Genomic DNA, 24,379 nt, shown 5'->3' on the forward strand with positions numbered 1-24,379 from the left:
GGCCACATGGCCTCTTTCTGCTCTCTGCTCTGCTCCCTCTGCTCTCTCATGCTAGTCATCCCAGGAACGAAGAGCGCAAGCTCCCGCTCCGTCCCCATTTTATAGTGTAGAAATCCAAACCCTTAATCCAATATACAAAATAGGGAAGTCTCTACTACAAAGTCACTTCTCTGAGGCATGATTGGATTGTACTGCCCCACATCAAAAAGGGTGGGAAAGGCTTAATCCCAAAACCAAGCCCCAGGCTACAAGGATTCTCAACACACATTAATATCACCTGGGCGACGGCCTCCTCGTGGGCAGCACCATCTTTAACAAAGTGAGCATAATATATTTTATCTGCCCAACAGTAATCCTAGAGGTTTCTCTCATCTGGGCCTGTAGGAACTTGATAAAGAAGGGGCAAGCATTAAAATTAGGCACAGAATTAGGATTGGTCCTATAATTAGTACTAGCATGGAGAATAAGGAGTTTTTCCACCATTGTTTGGAGTAGGGGTCAGTACAGGCCTGGCCATTGCAGATTCGTTTCTGAAGTTTTCGGAGGGAGTTGATATTTTCCTCGACCAGGCCAGACTCGTTGATGTAATAGCAACACTGTTCCTGTAAAGAAGAGACAAGTACTGCCTTTCTTGGCTGTTAGTAGATCTAAAGCCCTTCAGTTTTGTAGGGCGACTTGAACTAGGGAGGTCAGTTGTCTTTGAAGGGAGGCTAGAGAGGTGGCTGAATTATCAAGAGCCTGTTCCAGATCTGCCTTTAGTTGGTTAGTAGTCATTATACTATGGCCTAAGCCAGCCCCGCCTATCCCTATAGCCATTATAGAGGTGGCAAGGGTAAGGCCAAGGAGGACCAGGAGGAAGGCAGCTCATTTATTCCTGCTTGTTCTCAGCTGGTTTGAAAATTCTTCCTCTCCATAATATGTTAGTTGTGGTGCAACTATTACCGGGACACAAGGGGGAGGGGGGGGAGAGGTGTTTAAGGTTTTTAGAATGGTTCCATTGCACCAGAAATGAGTTCCATTAGGGCTGGTTAGAGAAGTTTTGATTGGGATAGTCTTATTGCATAACAGGGTAGGCCGATTGGTGTAGCAAATTGAGAGGGTTGAGGTGGGGTCTTCTTGGAAGAGAGGAACTCCAGAAAGAGAAAAAGGGTCTGGATTTTTGGTGATGTTGAGTGGATAGGGTAAAGGAACCACAGTGATGGGAGGCTTATTAAGGAAGGCACAGAGAAAGCAGTGAGAAATGTTGTATACAGAAGTGAGGTTGAGAACTTGGATGTCCTGCTTGATGAGTCCTATTCATGAAAAAGGTTGAGAGTAGGGATTAGATGCTTGAGTTGTAAATTCATCTTCATAGGTAAGGATAGAATTGGTTAATTCTTCGAGAACCTTGGAGGGGGATTTTTCCTTACCCATTTTCGATATATTTTGAGTTTTCTGTCTGGAAGACCAAAGTTTGACAAATAAAGATATATTAAATATGGTTTACCCACTTATTATCCCAGGGATCCCAGATATCAAAGATTCAAGGATAAGTGGAGGCGGTCAACTGAAGAGAGAGACATCTTTAAAGAACTGACCATCAGTGCACTTATCTTTACAACTGGGTTTAGTTTGGAGATCAGGAATGCAGAGATAAGGCGGGCTGTATAGCGGGGGGGTGAAAGTTCTTCCATGATAAAGTTAGAGATATTTTTTCCTGGAAGCCCTGGAGAGAGCAGTTAACTTGAGCTAAAAGAAATGTTTCATGTCTGTTTGTAGGCTCTTCTTCAGCCAAGAAGACCCAGCGATCTTGTGCCCGTATTATGTGAAGGGTAAAAAGACTGAGAAGTGTTAAGAGGTGAATGCTATTCATTCTCCTAGTTCTTCAGGGATATGGGAGAGCTTTAGGGTTAGGGGACCTATAGGGGTTGAAAGATAGGATTTAGGAGGTTTGCTGATATAGGGTTTCAGATTTTTCTGTCTCGCAAGGGCAGGTTTCAGGGTTGATGTGTAGGGTTAGGTAGATTTTTCCAATTTTCTGATTGGTGAAGGTCTGTATGTGGTTCTGCAAGAAACTAATGGACGAACATAAGAGGCAGGGTCCAAAAGTTAGAAAAATAAATAGGAGAGTGAGTGGATCAATGAAAGGCAATAGTCAAGACAACCAGTTTTTGTGAAACCACTGATTCCTTGTTTAGGAATTTGCTGGGCTTCAGAGAGAGAAAGAGAGAGAGAGAGTAGGAATAAGACAGGGCAGTGGCCAGTCCCCCTGCCCCTAGACCTACTTCTGTAGAGATTCCTAAAGCAACAAGAAGAGGGATTACCTGTATAGCTCGTTTGGTCCTTAGATTGATGGGTAGTGTACTAGGAATTAGAAGAGGCTCATGGGGGGGGGATTAGGTTGATATTTGGGGTGAGATAGATTAGAGTATAGGTTTTTGTTTAATTAGTATGAAGACACAGATAGGTGTTGGAACTTTCTACACGAGTAGAAAGTTCCTGATTTGGTGAGGTAGGTTGAGAGGTGCAGTGGGAGCTGTCAGCATCACGGTGTGTGGACCTGTCCATGTGAAAGTCAGTCCTTGGGTAATGTAATGCTGGAAGTGCCTCTTGGACAGTCTTTGAACAGTTTGCTGAGTAACCTGTAAATCCTGTAAGTACTTAGGGGAAGGGTGGTTACATTTCTACACTTTGCTGTTAGAGTTTAAGTCCTAGTGACCACTGCTTCTAGCTGGAATTAGCAGCAGGTGCCAGCCTACAATAGGCATGGGGCATTGAGACAAGAGGAATAAAGAAGATATTATACATTAAATAAAGTAACAAACTCAGACTGTCAGTACCCACAGTAGAGATCTTTGAAGGATAAATAAAATTCAAATATTCAGCCAAGGCATAGTAGATGGCCCTTGTGTTTACAAGAAATGAGATCAGTTTATCTGCTACTTGGAAGAAATACCTTAGGCTTGTGAATGATGTCCTTGGGCCTTCAGTGGCAATTCCCAGCATGCCGGGCAAGGTCAGGTCACAGGTAGCTGGAACAGGGCTAGAAGAGACTGAACCCTCCTTCCATGGAGCAAGAGGGCAGCTTACCTTCTCGTGTCCCTTTCTCCACAGCACAGTTATATCAACCCATGGGCTGGGAAGCCTGGCAGGCTTCAGTTCAATGACCTTTCTTTCCACTCTGGAGCAGGGCCCTGATGGAATCCTATGAAGCCCTTTAGGATGCTGGAGCCTTTAAGAACATATGCCAAAAGCTGGTATTTCCTGACCTCTTTGGGGCCTTATTTGCCCTTTCTGTTACTTCCTTGGTCATTATAGACCTTAAAAGCCATGCTCAGAAGATCTTACTGAGGGGTGACTAAGAGAGCAAAATTGGGAATCCAGTGTTTAAAGAAGCCTATTAGACCGAGGAAAGAAAGGATTTGATATGCGGTGGTAGGTGGTTGGAGACTGGAGCGTCTGAGCTTGATCTAGGGTGAGACCTCAGGTGGTGAGGGTTAAGGCAATGCCTAGATAGACTAGGCACTGAGAGTGAAGTTGAGCCTTACTTAGCAGAGAAGACTCGATATCCCTTCACAGTGAGGAAGTTAAGAAGGGTGGAGATGTGTCTCCTTGAAGCAGGCAAGGAGGGGCTGCAGAGGAATAGGTTACCTACATATTGTAAGAGAGTACTAGTTTTGAGATTACATGCTGCTAAATCCTGAGCTAGTGCCTGCCCAATCAGGTGTGGGCTGTTTTTGATCCCCTAAGGTAAGACAGTCCACCTAAAGGTAAACAGAAAGTAAGAGTCAGGATGTAGAGGAATGGTAAAGAAGGTATTCTTGAGGTCTACCATCCTGAAGTGAGCGGTGTTAGAGGGAATGTGTGACAGTAACTTGTAGAGATTAGGGACTACTTACTGGATGGAGGGGAACTATCGCCTCATCAATTAGATGTAAAGCTTGTACAAGGCGATAAGCCCCTGAAGGTTTCAAACAGCAAGGGTGGGGGTATTGCAGGGAGAGTCCGTGGGGATGAGTAAGCCTGGTTTAAGAGGCAGGTAATTATTGGTTTAAGGCCTTAGAAACAGACACAGTTACACATTAAACAAAGACTTCACATATTATGAATTAAGGAATTTAAATGAGCGTGCTTTACTTGTTTCAATTAAAATATACTAGAGATGTTTTGTGACAAACAAAAAGACAAGACGGATTACTTACTCACATAGCTTAATATACCATTCTGCTTTTTTTAAGTTTTTCAAAATGGCAGGGAGAAAGCAGACGGATAGACAGTGTGAGCAGCTGGATGGAAAGAAGGAGGGTCAGAATTTGCAAGAGGAGGAGGAGGAGATTAAAGCGCCACGTGGTCAGAGAAGTCAAAAAAGATTTAGAGCTCTGAGGAGAGGGGAGAGGGCAAGGAGGAAAGAGGCACAGTCACAGTTTGTAAGGAAGGAGGAGGGGTCAGAGAAGAGACAGGCACCGCAGCCAGAGCCACAGCTTCTAAGGAGGGGGAAGGGGACAAAGAACACAGTGGAGAAGGGAGGGAGTCTCTTAGAGGGAAGAGACTCGCATGGAAAAAGTTTTCAGAAGGACCAGAGAGGGGTCCCGAGAGAGGGGTGTCCTCGGGGGTCAGGCAGGAGGGAGAGAAGTGGGAGTCAGTGGAGAAGGAAAGATTAGGAGCAGAGGTTTTAGGTGAGGTTTCTCTGGCCAAAAATGGCCTACGTATAGAACAAGCAGTATAGTATAGAGCAGGGGTCCCCAAACTACGGCCCACGGGCCGCATGCGGCCCCCTGAGGCCATTCATCCGGCCCCCGCTGCACTTCTGGAAGGGGCACCTCTTTCATTGGTGGTCAGTGAGAGGAGCATATTGACCATCTCATTAGCCAAAAGCAGGCCCATAGTTCCCATTGAAATACTGGTCAGTTTGTTGATTTAAATTTACTTGTTCTTTATTTTAAATATTGTATTTGTTACCGTTTTGTTTTTTTACTTTAAAGTAAGATATGTGCAGTGTGCATAGGGATTTGTTCATAGTTTTTTTATAGTCCGGCCCTCCAACGGTCTGAGGGACAGTGAACTGGCCCCCTGTGTAAATAGTTTGGGGACCCCTGGTATAGAGATTAAGGACAGGAGAGAAGGTAGAGGAAGGCCTGTGCATAAGGAATCTCTGATGCCCTCCCCGTCCGGTGGCAAAAGTTGTCAAGATAGAATATTGTAATGGTAGTAGAAAGCAACCTGGCTAGGTGCCTAGACTTTTGAAGAAGTCCGTAGAAGCTAGCCACTCGGAGTAGAAACCTCCCAAACTATGAATCTCAGAAAGTAGGGTGAGTCCCGAAGGAGTAGTCCCGAAGGAGTAGAGGAATAGTCTCTGAGGCCTGAGATCGGGAGGAGCCCATGTTCCAAGGGGAGCCTGGCTGGATGGTTTGGACTGAGAGGAGCCCACAGTAGAGGAGACTGGTGAGAGAGGGGGGCGTCCCCGCCTTCAGTCACAGTTCCGATAGGAGAGAATCTCTGTAGAAAGAGAGTCTCAGACAAGAGGTCGTCACCCCAAGGCTGAGATCCCGGGACGTAGGAGAGTGGCCTGGCTAGGCGCGCCTAGACTTTCGTAGAAGTCCATAAAAAAGTAGAGGCAGGCCACCCGTAGATATGGGGTCTGAAGTCAAAACCGTCCAGGAAGGGGTGTTTTTAGAGAGAAATTTGGAGGCCAACCAAAGGGGAAGGGGAAGGGAGAAACTCCTTACCTTTCTGGTCCAGAAGGGGTTCAGGACAGGGTTAGACTGCCGGCCAATCAACCTACAATTACACGTCCAAACAGAATCAGGGAGTAAGCCCGGGACAAGCTGCTGCTGCCCATTGCTTCCCTGGTTGTAAGTTTGGATGGCAAAAAGGGATCATCCAGGCAGTTAGTACCCTGTCCCGGGTTTCAGCACCAAATGTTGGAATCCATGGGAGTCCGAGAAAGACCAGAGTAACAGGCTTTACTGAAAGGAAGAAAGGAACCCTGCCGGGCACTTCTCCCAGGGGAGAAGAGCACCAAAAACAGACCGAGGTAAAACTTTATAGGGTTGGGGATAGCCTCAAGCAAGTATGTTCAGCTTTCTGGAATACTCTTCATTGAGGTGATTGACCAGCTTCCTGGAATTCCTTTGTCCCATGGGCGATTGTCCAGTAATTAAGGGTGGGGTCAGGCAGCCAAGTGGAACAGCAAAAAGGCAGTTTGGAATTCATGTATCTATCAGTAATATGATACATCTACATTAGGAAGTCTGTATAATTTAGGTGTTTAAGGCATGCATTAGATGTGAAGTTTAACAAACTGAATTTGCTTATAAACAAGTTTCTTACCCGTAGAAATACTCTCTCTGAAACTGCTGGAAACTCTGAGTAACTTTAGGGGCTGCTGAGGCACCGGAATAGTAAGAAGAGCCATCTGAGAAGGAATCAATCTTCTATGCAATGCCAAAACTCTCATAGAGTTGTTCATATGATACATATAATACCCCATCATGCTTCCAATACTTCCAGATGAATTTCCTGTACAAAGAAATAAGAGACAAGGTAACTACTTCAGGAAGCTTTAGAAGACAGAAGTAAAGATCTTAGTACAAAGACTTAAGTGTAGAATATCATTCTTTTTTTAAAAAGTCATTAAAAGATTTTATATGGCAAATATAGTAACAGAAATGGTATTGCAGTACCCTGTGACATGTTAATAAAAGTAATAATTGTAGTAACTATCTTTTATTGCATGTTAACAAAATTATGTCAGACACTATTATAGGTGCTTGAAATAAATGAACTCATTCATTTCTACAATTACCCCAAGAGTAGGTGTTATTTTTTGTCCCCATTTCATTCATGAGGACACAATGAGACACAAAGAGATTAAGTAACTTGTTTAAGTTGGATGGTCAGTAGTCAAATGGAAGCAGACAGATTCCACCATATCAGATTACAGGTACTGTCCAGAAGCTGTTACTGTGGCTCCTAAGACCAGTTGAGGACCAGCATGACCTGTGGAGCTTTTTGAAATTCCCAGGCCCCAGGCCCAGGGCTCTGGTTCAATGCGTCTGGAACCTGCACTAATTTGGTAGGTTCCCCATAGTAATTCTGAGCATTAGCTGGGTTACCAACATCAGGTTGGTTTCCATTGGTGATTTGGCAATGTGTTGTTTCTGACTCCAAAACACCCTGTAGAGCAGTGGTAGTCAACCTGGTCCCTACTGCCCACTAGTGGGCATTCCAGCTTTCATGATGGGTGGTAGTGGAGCAACCAAAGTATAAATAAAAAGATACATTTAACTATAGTAAGTTGTTTTATAAAGATGTATTCTGCCAAACAGCAAAAATCCAACATAAAGTACTTGGTAAGTAATTATTATTATATGCTTTAACTTGCTCTGCTTTATAATTTTTTTTTAATTTTTTTAAAAGATTTTATTTATTCATTTTAGAGAAGGGGGGAGAGAGAGGAAGGGGAGGAGCAGGAAGCATCAACTCCCATATGTGCCTTGACTGGGCAAGCCCAGGGTTTCAAACCGGCGACCTCAGCATTTCAGATCGATGCTTTATCCACTGCACCACCACAAGTCAGGCTGCTTTATAAATTTTATAAAGTAAAATTACTTCCCTACTTTATTAATCACCATTACTGTGAAACCGGTGGGCTGTTAGAAAATTTTACTACTAACAGAGATACAAAAGTGGGCAGTAGGTATAAAAAGGTTGACTACCCCTGCTGTAGAGAGATCATAAATTTTCCAGGGATCATTATTAAGTTTCCTTTCATGGTGATAAGAACTTAAGACAACACATAGTCCAGATCTTAGACATATAATTTGTCAGACGCAGGTTTCTATTTGTTTTAAAAATTGAAATACAATGAATAAAAGTCAAGACATATTTTATTTATATATTGGCCCTGGCTGGGTAGCTTAGTTGGTTAGAGTGTCATCCCAATATGCCAAGGTTGTGGCTTCAATCCTATAGGAAACAACCAATGAATGCATAAATAAGTGGAACAAGAAATCCATGTTTCTCTCTCTCTCTCTCTCTCTCTCTCTCAAGTCAATAAATAAAAAACTAAAACATTTATACATCATAGTTCTCACACCTCAGCTCATCATCCATTAAAATTTATTTTAATTGTTATACATATTGTATACATCTACATTTATTTCTTCATTAGGACTTATAACCTCATTATTTATTCTCCTGGTTTCTACCAAATGCTGGTGATAACCAGATTTGTATTTCTACCCCAGCCCTTGAACTCCTAGCCTCAATATCAAATGGCATATTGGACATTTCTCTCTGGAAAAACCTCTGATTGAACATTTCCGAAACTGATCACCATGTGCCACACCCCAACCAAACCTGTTGCATCTCCTACATTCCCTTTATTGGCATTTGGCCTCACCACCCATTCAGTAATGCAAGCCAGATGTTGGGAGTCACTTGGACTCTACTCTCTCTGCCACTTCCCACCACCCAACAGTCACCTACTTTCCATCTCTCATGGCCTCTCCATTCCCGCTGCCTTGAACTTGAATCAGTCAAGTCCCCATCACCCCTTGCCCGGCCATGGCAGTACTCTCCCAGCTCCCCGGCTCTGGGCTGCACTGCTACCAGATTGCTGCTCACCCCCCCCCCCTTTTTTTTCTTTTTTGTTGGAGAAAATGTATACTTTTGGATCCAAGCTTAAGTTTCCTTTAAATGTGGTATGTCAAATATATTGCCGGGCCTGACCAGGCGGTGGCGCAGTGGATAGAGCGTGGAACTGGGATGCCGAGGACCCAGGTTCGAGACCCTGAGGTGCCAGCTTGAACGTGGGCTCATCTGGTTTGAGCAAAAGCTCACCAACTTGGACCCAAGGTTGCTGGCTCGAGGAAGGGGTTATTCAGTCTGCTGAAGGCCCACGGTCAAGGCACATATGAGAAAGCAATCAATGAACAACTATGTGTCGCAATGCGCAACAAAAAACTAATGATTGATGCTTCTCATCTCTCTCCGTTCCTGTCTATCTGTCCCTGTCTATCCCTCTCTCTGACTCTGTCTCTGTTAAAAATATATATATAGCCTGACCAGGTGGTGGCGCAGTGGATAGAGCGTCGGACTGGGATGCAGAAGGACCCAAGTTCGAGACCCCGAGGTCGCCAGCTTGAGCGCGGGCTCATCTGGCTTGAGCAAAGAGCTCACCAGCTTGGACCCAAGGTCGCTGGCTCCAGCAGGGGGTTACTCAGTCTGCTGAAGGCCCATGGTCAAGGCACATGTGAGAAAGCAATCAATAAACAACTAAGAAGTCGCAACGCGCAACGAGAAACTGATGATTGATGCTTCTCATCTCTCTCCGTTCCTGTCTGTCTGTCCCTGTCTATCTCTGCCTCTGTAAAAAAAAAAAAAAAAAAAAAAAAAAAAAATATATATATATATATATATATATATATATATATATATATTGCTGGGAAAAGAGAATAATATAACGAAATACTGTGTTCTGAGTACCGGTTTTATCAAAATCTTACCAATGTCATATTTACCGTTTTAGTTAAAGAAATTAAGTTTATATAGATATAGATATTTTAGCCCACCTTGACTAGCCTGTCCTCCATCCTCAACAGACTCTAATGATTTTGCTATTATTAAGCTCATGTATGTTTTATGCTTTCTCTGGATATTTATGAATCAATAAACAACTGAAAGCATTGCCTTGCAGGTTTTTAAACTTGACTAAGATGATGGCATTCTGTATATACCCTCTGCACCTGCTTTCCTCACTCAATGTTATTTTTCTTCCTGTTGACACATGTTACCCTAATTCATTGGTTTTCACAACCATATGGTATTCTGTTATGTGACTATATCACAAATTATTTAGTTAGTTCCTGTTGAAGGATGCTTAGGATTTTTTGCTAATGCAAACAGTGTGGCATTACTCTCTTCTAGCAGATGTTTGAGTTTCTCCAGGGTATATTCTCTGGAATGGCATTACTTTCCTGGTCTCCTGAGCCAGGGAAACAAATAGTTTCCTGCTTCCCTTTCTCTAACCTATACTGCTGCCAGAATCATTCTTCTGAAATGCAAATCTGATCCTGCTACTCCCCTGCCTAAGTTCCTCTTGCCATTCCTCAGTAAGACGTTGAAACTGCCTGTCCTCTGACCCTGCCTCCTTCACCAGCCTTTGCTCCCCCAGAACTGCTCCCTGCTCCCCCCCATGCTGAGTGCATCCTGTCTCTGACCCCTTTTGCACATTCCTTTCTCCTTCTGGGACTGCCCTACCCGCACCCCATCCCCTCCATCTTTCCTACCAGGAAACACCTATTTTTCAGGGTCACCTACTCACTGAAACATTCTCACCTGCCAGAGCTTACCAGTTTGAATCCCACCCAGAATTCATACTTATAGACTTGGGCAAACTTTGAAATGTCTCTGATCTCAGTGTTCTCATCTACAGAATGAAGACAGTAATAACAGCTGCCTCATAATTTTGATTATTAATATTAACTTCTTTGTGTGTGTGTATTTTTCTGAAGCTGGAAACGGGGAGAGACAGTCAGACAGACTCCCGCATGCGCCTGACTGGGATCCTCCCGCACGCCCACCAGGGGCGACGCTCTGCCCACCAGGGGGCGATACTCTGCCCCTCCGGGGCGTCGCTCTGCCGCGACCAGAGCCACTCTAGCGCCTGGGGCAGAGGCCAAGGAGCCATCCCCAGCGCCCGGGCCATCTTTGCTCCAATGGAGCCTTGGCTGCGGGAGGGGAAGAGAGAGACAGAGAGGAAGGAGGGGGGGGGTTGGAGAAGCAAATGAGCGCTTCTCCTATGTGCCCTGGCCGGGAATCGAACCCGGGTCCCCCGCACGCCAGGCCGACATTCTACCGCTGAGCCAACCGGCCAGGGTCAATATTAACTTTGATTATTAAGTTTGATCTTTGATATAGAGCACTTCATACGGTGCTTGAAAATAAATGTTAGCTCTGCTTCATTTATCTATTAAAGCATTTTATTAGAACGATGTCTCTTTGTTACTGTTAGTTATTTCTTTACATATTTCCGTCACTCTGCTAACTGTCTGAGACCATGTCTAATTCACCTTTGTATCACCAGCACAGGGCCTGGCATAGAAGAGGCACATACTGAATGTTGAGTGAATAAATGAATGACCTTTGGGCTCTCAAAACTGCTAGTTTAAAAAATAACATTTTTTTAAAGAGATTCAATAATTTGTCATAGATGGTATCATATATTTCCACAGAAAAATGTAAATTCTAGTGACCTAATTTTTGTTTCCCTTTACTATCAAAGCCTTCTTACAATAATAGTGTCCTGCCTCATTTCTTTAAGTTCGTAAAGATTTATGCAAGCCAGTCAATAAATAGTATTAAAATAACTTACTTTGCCATTTGGTTGTTACCTAAGGAAAGGGTTTACTTAAAACAAAACCCCAAAACATATCATTCATTTGATTTTCTTGCTTACTTACAATCTTACTGAGGTGTGAATTATTACTGAGAATTTCAGTGAAAAGGCAGGGGCACAGTATCTGAAATCTGAGATCTATGGATGTAGATGCATCAGCAGCCATTGCAAATAAAAATGCTTCTGCCCTGGAAGGGGGAGTGATTGGAAATGAGGGATGGGAATGGAGACAGCGTTCTTTCAGCCTTCTTTCCTCTGTCTGTCTTCTTCAGCACTTGGAAACCAGGGAGCAAACCTCAGGACGGAGTCAGCAGGGCTCCTCAAATGTTCTGTGCTGTCAACCCTGCCCTAGGCATGCTGCTGCCTTCCTGTTGGACAGAGGCCTTCTTTGCTCCCACCACAGGGGTGGTGGAAACTCCTGCCACTGCCTTCTTCAAGCTGGTTTCTGCCCTCTGCACCCCCTCCTCCACCCCCAGGAGCAGTCCCGCCTTGGAGACAACTCTCCTGAGGCAGATTGTCACTCTCACTTCTGAAATTCAAAATTAATTGGCTGTTCTGTATTATTATGTGCTAAATCTAGTAACCCTAAACAGAGAGAGATCTCAATTTCATGGATAGCAAATCCTACCTTAGACCCAGGGATAACTTATTTTGCCATTTGGTTGTTACCTAAGGAAAGGGTTTACTTAAAACAAAAACCCAAAACATCATCATTCATTTGATTTTCTTGCTTACTTACAATCTTACTGAGGTGTGAATTCAGTTCTGAATCAGTCAAGATCTTCTTACTCCCCTTGGTTAATGATTGGTCAGATAATGGTTTATTACCCAGTTATGATTCTTTTTTTTTTTACATTTTTTTTTTATTGATTGATTTTTTAGAGAGAGAAGAGTGAGAGAGAGAGTCAGAGAGAGAGAGAAGGGGGAGGAGCAGGAAGCATCAACTCCCATATGTGCCTTGACCAGGCAAGCCCAAGGTTTCGAACCGGCGACCTCAGTGTTCCAGGTCGACGCTTTATCCCACTGCGCCACCACAGGTCAGGCTCCCAGTTATGATTCTTGAGATGAAGGGGGAATCTACTGAAAAGAAAAGTCTATGAGAAAGCCCAATACTTAACCCTCTTCTTTCTGCCTTGAAAACAAAAAGCAGAGGCACAGCAGTTAACATAGAGGCTGCAAACATAAGGAAGGAATCGTCTAGGCTGGTAGTTCTCAAAGAGTCATCCAAGGACCCTTGGGGTTCCCTCAGGCCCTTTCAGGAGGTTCTCACGACCATATTCTCCCACTCATACCTACATGAGGCCAGATTTCCTTTCTATGCTTCAACCAAATGACCATGACCCAACAGACTGACTGCAGAAAGCGATCTGAGAATCTAGCTCTTTATTAAGCCAGAGATAAAAGAGATTCGCAAAACAATGTCAGTCTTCTCACCAATTTTCTTTTTGTTTTGGAAGTATAGTTATTTTTCAAAAATATATTTACTATGCAATGGGCTTATTAACATTTTCAAATCAAGAATAGTTTTTTAATTTGTAAGTTCTCTACTATGATAAGCATCAATAGACACAACCTATATAAACAAAATACCTTTGGGGGGTCCTCAATAATTTTTAAGAATGTAAAGAGGTGCTAAGTCCAAAATTCGGAGGTCCACTGACCCAGACAATGGTCCTGACAACTTAGGCTACTCAACCGATGGTAGCAGCTACCAGCCTCTGGAATCTGGAATTCTTGTAATGAGAAAAATTAACCCTTATTTGTTTGATTCTTCTAATAAGGTTTTCTGTTACTGGCAGCTGATCACAACTTCAAACGATTTCTGAGCTAACTCACTGATAAGGCATTATTTATAACTGATCAATTGAAAAGATAGTCTTAATAACTCACGGTTATTGATTAGTAATAAAACAACAAGGTTAAATTATTATGTGAAATATGATTTACAGAAAGAAAGAATAAGACAAATAGGAACCTTGCACAGGAACAAAAGGATAATTTTGGAAATTTGCTTCATGAGTTTCACCAATACTCTCCTTACTTCTAGACAGATATCTGCATAATGAACATTTATTTAGTGCTCATATTAAATACATGGAATTAAAGACAGAATAATTCAGAACAGAGTATATCTTCTATTGGTCCTACCTAAAGAATGTACCTTGAAGGTTTTTAAGACTTTATTTAGATTCTTTGATCTTGAAAATTCTTAATTGTAGATAGTATCATTGTGCTTTTTTTTTTTTTTTTTTTTTTTTTTCATTTTTCTGAAGCTGGAAACAGGGAGAGACAGTCAGACAGACTCCCGCATGCGCCCGACGGGGATCCACCCGGCACGCCCACCAGGGGCGACGCTCTGCCCACCAGGGGGCGATGCTCTGCCCATCCTGGACGTCGCCATGTTGCGACCAGAGCCACTCTAGCGCCTGAGGTAGAGGCCACAGAGCCATCCCCAGCGCCCGGGCCATCTTTGCTCCAATGGAGCCTTGGCTGCGGGAGGGGAAGAGAGAGACAGAGAGGAAGGAGAGGGGGAGGCGTGGAGAAGCAAATGGGCGCTTCTCCTGTGTGCCCTGGCCGGGAATCGAACCCGGGTCCTCCGCACGCTAGGCCGACGCTCTACCGCTGAGCCAACCGGCCAGGGCTGTGCTTTTTTTCTTCGTTGCATTTAACTTTCTGACCTCCTTATTTCTGACACATAATAGTTACCTTATTCTTATAACATACCTGTTTTTTCTCTTAAGCCCTTACCCTTCACACTTGTACTTTTGTTCATTGAGCATCCATTCACACAGTATTAGCGTTACCCCAGTTATATGAAATATTCTCAGTCCTTCCTCATTTTACAAACAAAATCATATCTTCCTCTCACCTCGAAACAGTGGGGAATAAAGGAAATATCTTGGTGTACCTTCAGTTAGCAGTACTAAAACTAATGTTAGATATAAAGCTGGTCCTGATTTTCTTTTTTTTTCTTTTTCTTTTTTTTTACAGAGACAGAGAGTGAGTCAGAGAGAGGGATAGACAGGGACAGACAGACAGAAATGGAGAGAGATGAGAAGCATCAATCATTAGTTTTTCATTGCGCTTTGCAACACCTTAGTTGTTCATTGATTGCTTTCTCATACGTACCTTGACCGCGAGCCTTCAGCAGACCGAGTAACCCCTTGCTGGAGCCAGCGACCTTGGGTTCAAGCTGGTGGGCTTTTTTTTTGCTCAAACCAGATGAGCCCGCGCTCAAGCTGGCAAGCTCGGGGTCTCGAACCTGGGTCCTCTGCATCCCAGTCTGACGCTCTATCCACTGCGCCACCGCCTGGTCAGGCTGGTCCTGATTTTCAAGGAAACTATTCATCAGAGTATTTGGGCCTGGAGGGAAAATAAGAAGTTTTTATTCAGAGTTGTTATGTTATTTATTTATTTATTATTGATGTTAGAAAGAAAGGATGAGAGAAGAAGAGAGAAAGACATCAATTGGTTGCTCCACCCATTCACGCATTGATTCTTATATGTGCCCTAACTGGGGATTGCTCTCGCAACCTTGGCATATCAAGATGATGTTCTGCCTGACCAGGCCGTGGTGCAATGGATGGAGCGTTGGACTGGGATGCAGAGGACCCAGGTTTGAGACCCTGAGTTCGCCAGCTTGAGCGTGGGCTCATCTGGCTTGAGCAAAGCTCACCAGCTTGGACCAAAGCTCACCAGCTTGAGCAAAGCTCACCAACAAAGGTCTCTGGCTTGAGTAAGGGGTTACTCAGTCTGCTGTAGCCCCCCAATCAAGTCACATATGAGAAAGCAATCAATGAACAGCTAAGGTATCATAACGAAAAACTAATGATCAATGCTTCTCATCTCTCTCCATTCCTGTCTGTCCCTATCTATCCCTCTCTCTGACTCTCTCTCTGTCTCTGTTAAAAAAATAAGTAAATAAATGATGTTCTAACCAACTGAGCTACCAAGCCAGAGCCAGAGTTGCTGTGCTTTTTTAAAAAATCTAACAGTATAAAATTCTGCATTAGCCCAGTAAACTGATGAAAGCAGCCCACGGTCAATATGTTTTTAAAGTAACCTGTTTGGTTCTGGAAGAAGCATACAACTGTTGCATTTAAATCCTATAGATGCTTAGAGGTAAAATGTAGCAAATCTGGCATTATATGAAAAACTGTCAACTAGCTTTGTCTATTGAGAGCCTTGTAGCTTTCAACGACTAGTTTAAAAAGAAAAATTAACCATTGTTTTCACTTTTGCATTCTAAAATAATTTTTATAGACATTCACATATTTTTCCATATACAGTAATAAAAGGAAATCTTGAGAAAGATGGACTTTATAAAATCTTCAATCTTTTTTTTATTGTGGTAAAACCCACATAACAAAATTTACCATCTTAACCATTTTTTTTAATTAAGTGAGAGGCGAGAGGCAGATAGACAGACTCTCTCATGCATCCCGACCAGGATCCACCAGGCAAGCCCCATACCCGGCGATGCTCTGCCCATCTGGGGCTGCTGCTTCATTGGTTGGCAAAGGAGCTATATTAGCGCCTGAGGCAAGGCCATGTAGCCATCCTCAGTGCCTGGAGCCAACTTGCTTGAACCATTCAAGCCATGGCTGCAGGAGGGGAAGATAGAGAGAGAGAGAGAGAGGGAGGGAAGGGAGAGGTGGAGGGGTGGAGAGGCAGATGGTCACTTCTGTGTGCCCTGACCCGGAATCGAATCCAGGACATCACACACCAGGCTGAGGCTCTACTGCTGCATCAATGGACTTGGGCCCATTTTAACCATTTAAAAAAAATTTTTTTTAATTCATTTTTAGAAAGAGAGGATAGAGAGAGAGAAAGAGAGAGTGAAAGAGGGAGGAGGAGCAGGAAGTATCAACTCCCATATGTGCCTTGACCAGGCAAACCCAGGGTTTTCAACCGGCGACCTCAGTATTTGAGGTCAATGCTTTGTCCACTGCACCACCACAGGTCAGGCCCATTTTAACCATTTTTATGTGTACAGTTCACTAGTATTAAGTATATTTATATTGCTGTGCAACCAATCTTCAGAACTTTTTCATCTTGCAAAACTGAAACTCTATATTCATTGAACAGTAACTCCATTTTCCCCTTCTCCCAAGCTGCTGGCAAGCACCATTCTGCTTTTTGTAAGTTGACTATTTTAGATACCTCATATAAGTGAAACCATATGTTAACATTTTGTGTTTGGCATATTTCACTTAGTGTAATGTCCTCAAGGTTCACCCATGTTGTAGCATATAGCAGAATTTCCTTCTTTTTTAAAAACTTCAGTCTTCTATTGTATTGTTATAAAGACCTCTTTTAGGCCATTTTGATAAAAATGAAAATGAAGAGAGAAATTCACTGCTTTGAAATTGTGTTTCTTAATCAACATTAACCAAACTATGTATATCTGTTTTGACAGGTCCCATCACATCCCCAAAAGGACCGGAGAGAGAGCATGCTTTCTCTGCCCATATGTGGCCAACAAAGATGGAGGTCTGCTCCATAGCCCAGCCATCTCCAGGAAATTCCTTTCCTATAAACTTAACATGCAGAAGGATTCCAACACAGCTATGAAGGGATACCTAAGGTTTCAGGATGACACCAAAACTTAATGGTAATTCACAACTTTGTGCCTATTAGCATGTTCAGGATATGAAAAAGAAAATTCACCAGTTGCTAGTTATGATTTATTCTATTGAATTCTATAGAATTGCCAATATTTTACTCTTTTGACAAAAACAGCCCTTTCATATCATTTATGCTAATAAAATTCTACCTCCTGTTTTTTTCTTTTTGTCTATCAAAAAATTAACGCAAATGCATTCTTCTTTTATTTTTTTTGCGAGTCAGACAGACCAACAAGAAGGGAAAGAGATGAGAAGCATCAACTCGTAGTTGCTGCACTTTAGCTGTTCATTGATTGCTTCTCATACGTGCCCAGAAGTCACCAGTTAAACCAATGACCCCTTGCTCAAGCAGTGACTTTGGGCTCAAGCCAGCAACCTTGGGCTTCAAGCCAGTAACCTTTGGGCTCAAGCCAGCAACCATGGGGACATGTCTAGGATTCCACGCTCAAGCCGCGGAACCCATGCTCACCACGTTCAAGCCAGATGAGCCCACGCTCTAGCCAACAACCTCGAAGTTTCAAAACTGGGTCCTCAGCATCCCAGATAGACATTCTATCCACTGCACCACCTCCTGGTCAGGCAAATGCAGTCTTCTTTTAAACCAAAAAGCATAACTAAGCAGTTGAGAGTGCAAGCAACAGATTAAAAATTATTGGCTTTGACTCCTGGCTCTGTCTCTTTATAGATGTTAGGACACTGGGCAGTTTCTTAACCTTGCTGGGCCTTGTAAAATGCAGGGAAGAATACCTCTCTCAGTGTTGTTGTGTAGCGGCAATGAGCTAAGACACTTTAAGAGCTAAGGTAATTCAGGCCGGTTCTTACTAGCATCACGACAAAAAATAGACAAGTTTTACAGGTGATGGTGTCTATCAAGGAAGGTAATTCTAAATATGATGGAGGAACTCAATTCCGCTAATCTCAGTTAAGAGGAGACCTTGAAATCATAGCAAAGCACAACAGGGATCACAATCCCTGTGGCTGGTTTCCGGGGCCCATCCCAGCATCCAGGCTGCTTCCGTTCTGGAGTGCATGTCCTCCAGGGATGGCGTTGCTGGCACTGCCTGTCAGGGTTCATCTCGTGTACGTTTTTTCTTCTTCTTCTTCTTCCTTCTTTCTTCTTCTTCTTCTTCTTCTTCTTCTTCTTCTTCTTCTTCTTCTTCTTCTTCTTCTTCTTCCTTCTTCTTCTTCTTCTTCTTCTTCTTCTTCTTCTTCTTCTTCTTCTTTCCTCTTTCTTCTCCTTTCTTCTTCTTCTTCTTCTTCTTCTTCTTCTTCTTCTTCTTCTTCTTCTTCCTCTTCTTCTTCTTCTTCTTCTTCTTCTTCTTCTTTTCTATGAGAGAATGCCATAGCCTGCAAGGACTGAATGACTCCCCGTTGAGAATGCTGAGCTTTCTGCCTCCCTGGACATGAGCTGGCTTCCACTTGCTCCATTTACTGTGTACCAGCCGGTCCAAAATGAAATGCTCATGTTGTAATTTAAAAATTAAGCATGTCCCAGAGGCTCCCCATGCAGGGCCCACATCAGTGTTTAACAATCTGGAGTCCAATCACAGGAACAGTTTAGAATTACTTTGTTCGCACTGCTCAAAGGCCTCAAGTTTTTTCGAAGGTTGGAGCTGTCAAATGAAGGGAAGAGCTTTCGCAGCCGCGGGTCACGTGCAGCCGGCTGCTCCATTTGCGTCATGGTGCAGGGGTATGTTTTCCTATCGTGCCCTTACATTTTAACCTGGTACTCATGTCGGTGGGGCACAGGGTCACGGAAGCAGTATGCCACAGCAGTTAAGGGAAGACTTTCTAGCGAGCTGGGTTGGTTTTGGCTTTACTTTCTAGCTGTGTAACCCTTTGCAAGTTATTTGACTTTCTCTGGTTTTATTTCCTTAGCTCTAAGTTGGAATTGATAATGGAACTTAGCTAATCATTGGGTGTGGGTAGGGTTAAATGAGTACACACAGAACCCTTGGAAAAGTACCTGTCAAACAGTAAGTATATTATGTGTTTACTACTATTATTACTCCTTTTTCCTGTACATTTTTAATATAAAGCTAGTCAGATCCAGCTGTATATATGTAATATCTTTGATTTTTTGTAGTAGTAGTAGTAGACTAAGAATTGACCATTTTAATCATTTCTAAGTGTACAGTACAGTGGCATTAAGAACCCTCACGTCCTACCTGACCAATGGTGGCACAGTGGATAGAGCTTCCACCTCCATTGCTGAGGTCCTAGGTTTGAGGTCCCATCGCTGAGGTCCCAGGGTTGCCATCTTGAAAATGGGCTCACCTGCTTTTCATCAGCATGGTCCTGAGGTCGCTGGCTTGACCCCAATGGTCGCTGGCTTGAGCAAGGGGTCACTGGCTCAGCTGGAGCCCCCCAATCAAGGCACATATGAGAAAGCAATCAATGAACAAGTAAAGTGCTGCAACTGTGAGTTGATGCTTCTCATCCCTCTCCCTTTCTGTCTCTCTCTCTCTCCCCCACTCTTTCTCTCTCTGGCAAAACAAAACAAAACAAAACAAAACAAAAACAAAAACATTCTTGTGCAGCTATCACCTCTGCTTCCAAAACGAATTCATCATCCCACACTGAAACTCTGACCCATTGAGCAATAACTTCACATTCATCCCTTCCCCCACCCTCTGGAAACCACTGTTCTACTTTTGCCTCTATGAAATGGACTGCTCTATGTATTTCCTAAAAGTGGAATCATACAGTATTTGTCCTTTTGTGACTGGTTTATTTCACTTAGCATAATGTGTCGGAATTTCTTCTTAAGGCTGAATAATATTCCATTGTCTGTATAAACCATATTTTGTTTATCCATTCATTCCTTGATGGACATTTGGGTTGATTCCACTTTTGAGCTATTGTGAATAATACTGCTATGAACATAGGTGTGCAAATATCCAGAGTCCCTGCTTTCAATTTTTTGAGGTATACACCCAGAAATGAAATTCCTGGATCACATCGTAATTACGTGTTTATTTTTTTTGAGACATTGCCATAGCCCTTTTCACAGATACCATTCAATTTTACATTCCCATCAGGTCACATAAGGGTCCCAATTTCTCCCATATCATCACCATCACTTGTATTTTCTTCTTTAAAATGTTTTGTTTTGTTTTGTTTTGTTTTGTTTGTTGTTTTTTTTGTATTTTTCTGAAGCTGGAAATGGGGAAAGACAGTCAGACAGACTCCCGCATGCGCCCGACCGGGATCCACCCAGCACGCCCACCAGGGGCGACGCTCTGCCCACCAGGGGGCGATGCTCTGCCCCAACCAGACCACTCTAGTGCCTGGGGCAGAGGCCAAGGAGCCATCCCCAGCAACCAGGCCATCTTTGCTCCAATGGAGCCTTGGCTGCGGGAGGGGAAGAGAGAGACAGAGAGGAAGGAGGGGGGGGTGGAGAAGCAAATGGGCGTTTCTCCTATGTGCCCTGGCTGGGAATCGAACCTGGGTCCCCCGCACGCCAGGCCGACGCTCTACCGCTGAGCCAACCGGCCAGGGCCTAAAATGTTTTTATAACAGCCATCTTAATGGCTGTGAAGTGTATCCCACTATAGTTTTGATTTGCATTTCTCTAATGATAACTGATGTTGAGCATCTTTCCATGTGTTTATTGGCCACCTTTACATCTTTGGCTTAATGTAATTTTTAGATACACATTTTCTAATTATTAACCCTAAATAATAATGAGATTCAATCTATTAGCATGTAATAAGTACCTTCTACTATGCCTAATACACCATATGTATGCCTGGCATAGTTGAGGAAAACAACTCTAGTAAAGTAATGTGTTTTATTTTTCACCCAGCCAGTTAAGATAACCAAGATGACAACGGAAAGGAAATTTCTCAAATGGAGGGAGTAGGATGAGAATCTTCCAGGCAGCCCAAGATCAAAAGTTATCTTCCTCCTGAAACTCCTGTAGCTGCCACAGCACTTGCAGAAGGCTTGATGGCCAACATTCAGTGGCAGGCATTTCCTGGCAGCTGTAGCAAGGATTTTGCAGAATGAGAGTCACATATATTGTAAGAAGAGCCACAAAAATGCAGCACTTAGAATTTGTACTCTGAGCAACTTCAGACCAGGAAACAAAGGATTCCTTGCAGTGAGGGCCTCTGCTCTGACAGCAGAAAGTGATGTGGTCATCACTTGGTACAGGCAGATCTGAAGACAAGCAGACAAGAGAGTGGCCCAGAGCCAAGGCAGACACATGCCCCTTAGCCACAGCTGCCTAAGGTCTCACCAATATCTGGATATAGGATCCCAGAGTCACTTATTTATAAATTTATTTATCAACCATGAACACATGGCCTATTGTCCCTATATGGTATAGGAGGAAGTAGAAAATAAATTATAAAATATATATATAATGCTTGGGCTGGAGGTAAGTACGATGTAGAAAACAGTATATCTAAGCTACATCTGTACATAGTTCATTCCATAATATGGAGTCAGTCATCTCAACTAATCCTCCTCTTTTCTTTTAAACCCTTAAGAATGTCTATAAGTATTATTAAAGAGAGTAATTTGAGCCCAAGAGTACCAGGGTGTGCCCAGAGTGTGTGTGCAACCCTCTCAGACTGGAGCCTGGTGTGAAAAATAACCAAGGAGAAGATGCACTGTTAGATGAAAAAGGAGCGGGTTAAAATATAAGAGTCAAGATTTAGAAAACACAAGCCACAGACTGGGAAAAAATAATCGCTAAAAACACATCTGATAAAGGACCGTTATACAAAATATACAAAAAACTGTTAAAACTCATTAATAAGAAAACAAACAGCTTGATTTAAAAATGAGCCAAAGACCTTAACAGACACTTCACCCAAGAAGATACAGCGATGGCAAGTAAGCCTATGAAAAGATGCTCTGCATCATGTCATCAGAGAAACACACATTCAAACAACAATGAGATACCACTACTCTACAGGAAAAACACAGTTCTCCCATGTGTCTCTTTTACTCGCCACTACTGCCACACTCACAGCACTCTGACGCCAGGTGTCCTACAGTTTAACTCATTTTTTTTTTTTAAGATTTTACTTACTGATTTCAGAGAGAGAAGGGGGGAAGAAGTAGGAAGCATCAACTCGTAGTAGTTGCCTCTCCTATATGCCTTGAGTGGGCTGAGGGTTTCAAAAAGGCAACCTCAGCATTCCAGGTTGATGCTTTATCCACTGCGCCACCACAGGTTAGACACAATTTAACTGAATTCTAACACTCTCTACCTGGAGATAACATCAGATCCCACAGGTTAAAGGCTCAGTCCCACATGACCACTCTCACTAATACTTTTTTTTTAAAGATTTTTATTTATTCAATTTTCAGAGAAGAGAGAGAGAGAGAGAGAGAGAGAGAGAAAAGGGAGGAGCAGGAAGCATCAACTCCCATATGTGCCTTGACCAGGCAAGCCCAGGGTATCGAACAGTCGACCTCAGCATTCCAGGTCGACGCTTTATCCCACTACGCCACCACAGGTAAGGCTCACCAACACTTTTTAAGTGCCAGTCATAAGCCCAGGTTGTCACCTATGCTGACTAATCAGATATAAATCGAAGATGCTCAGCCCCCACTTTAGGTTTGATTAGTTCTCCAGTGTGGCTCACAGAACTGGTGAAAACAGTTTACGTACTATTTACCAGTTTATTCTAAAAGGATATGATAAAGGAGACAGATGAACCTCCAGATGGAGGAGATTCGTTAGGGCAAGGCGTGTGGGAAGGGTCGTGGGGCTTCCATGCCTTCTCTTGTGGGACCTCTCTTCCTGGACCGGTATGTGCTCACCAACCTGGAAGCTCTTTGAACCACATACTTCCGGGATTTTTATGGAGGCTTCATAATGTAGGCAGGCACGCTTGATCATTAACTGCATTTCCAACCCCCCTTCCTCTATGGAGAATCAGACACAGGGCTAAAAATTCCAAGCTTCTAACCATGGCTTTGTCTTTCTGGTGACCAGCCCTCATTCAGGAGCTCACCAAGACTCACATCAGTATAACAAAAGACACTCCTATTACCCAGGAAAATTCAAGAGATTTAGAAGCCCCTGTGTCAGCAGCTGGGGTCAAAGACCAAATATTAGAACAAAAGATGCTCCTCGTCCTCTTACACTTAGAAAATTACAAGAGTTAACAGACCTCTGTGCCAAGAACCAGGGGCTGAGACCAATATACATATTTTTTATCTCATAACTACATACTTATTAGAATGACCAAAATCCAAAACGCTGACAACACCAAATGCTAGCGACAATGCGGAACAAATGCAGCAGAAAGCTACTGGGAGTAGAAAATGGTACAGCTGGTATACTTGAAAGTTAAGAGAAACAACAGCCTGACCAGGTGGTGGCGCAGTGGATAGAGCGTCGGACTGGGATGCGGAAGGACCCAGGTTCGAGACCCCGAGGTGGCCAGCTTGAGCGCGGGCTCATATGGCTTGAGCAAAGAGCTCACCAGCTTGGACCCAAGGTCGCTGGCTCCAGCAGGGGGTTACTCGGTCTGCTGAAGGCCCGCGGTCAAGGCACATGTGAGAAAGCAATCAATGAACAACTAAGAAGTCGCAACGCGCAATGAGAAACTGATGATTGATGCTTCTCATCTCTCTCCGTTCCTGTCTGTCTGTCCCTGTCTATCTCTGCCTCTGTAAAAATAAATAAATAAATAAATAATTAAAAAAAAAAAAAAAAGAGAAACAACATGCTTTTTTCTTTTTCTTTTTTGTATGTATAGAGATGATAGATGTGAAATAAACTTCCTGTGGTAATTATTCCACAATATATGTAAGTCAAATCATTTGCTGTACACCTTAAATTTTTACAGCACTGTATGTCCATTATATTTCAATAAAAAGAAAAAAAGGTACAGTCACTTTGGAAGAAAGTTTGGCAATTTCTTACAAAACTAAACATATTCTTACCATAAGATTCAATAATCATGTTCCTTAGTATTTATCCAAACAAATTGAAGACATATGTTCACACCAAAACTTACACATGGGTGTATATAGCAGCTTTATTAATAATTGCCCAAACTTGGAAGCAACCAAAATGATTTTTAATAGGGGAACAGATAAATAAACTGGTACATCCAGATAATGGAATATATTCGATGCTAAAAAGAAATGAGCTATCAAGCCATGAAAAGATATGGAGGAAACTTAAATGCATGTTACCAGGGAAAGGACCCCATCCAAAAAGGCTGCAATACTCTCTGATTTCAACTATATGACATTTTGGAAAAGGCAAAACTATAGAGACAATAAAAAGATTGGTGGTTTCCAGGGGCTACAGAGGAGGGAGAGATGAGCAAGTAGAAAATGGAAGACGTTTACAGAAGTGAAACTATTCTGTGTGATACTACAACGATAGATATAGGTC

General features: G+C 43.0%; 1 long non-coding RNA gene across 1 annotated transcript; it reads right to left on the reverse strand.

Annotated features, from left to right (window-relative positions):
• Positions 1 to 5,718: 5,718 nt before the first annotated feature.
• Positions 5,719 to 12,198, reverse strand: LOC136335929 (uncharacterized). The gene is made up of 3 exons (XR_010731334.1): positions 12,120 to 12,198; positions 6,310 to 6,498; positions 5,719 to 5,757 (listed from the first exon to the last, which is right to left on the reverse strand). It is a non-coding gene; the product is annotated as an uncharacterized lncRNA (long non-coding RNA).
• Positions 12,199 to 24,379: the final 12,181 nt, after the last annotated feature.

This window comes from Saccopteryx bilineata, chromosome 4 (assembly GCF_036850765.1).
Source record: "Saccopteryx bilineata isolate mSacBil1 chromosome 4, mSacBil1_pri_phased_curated, whole genome shotgun sequence".
In the NCBI taxonomy this organism is placed as follows: Eukaryota; Metazoa; Chordata; class Mammalia; order Chiroptera; family Emballonuridae; genus Saccopteryx; species Saccopteryx bilineata.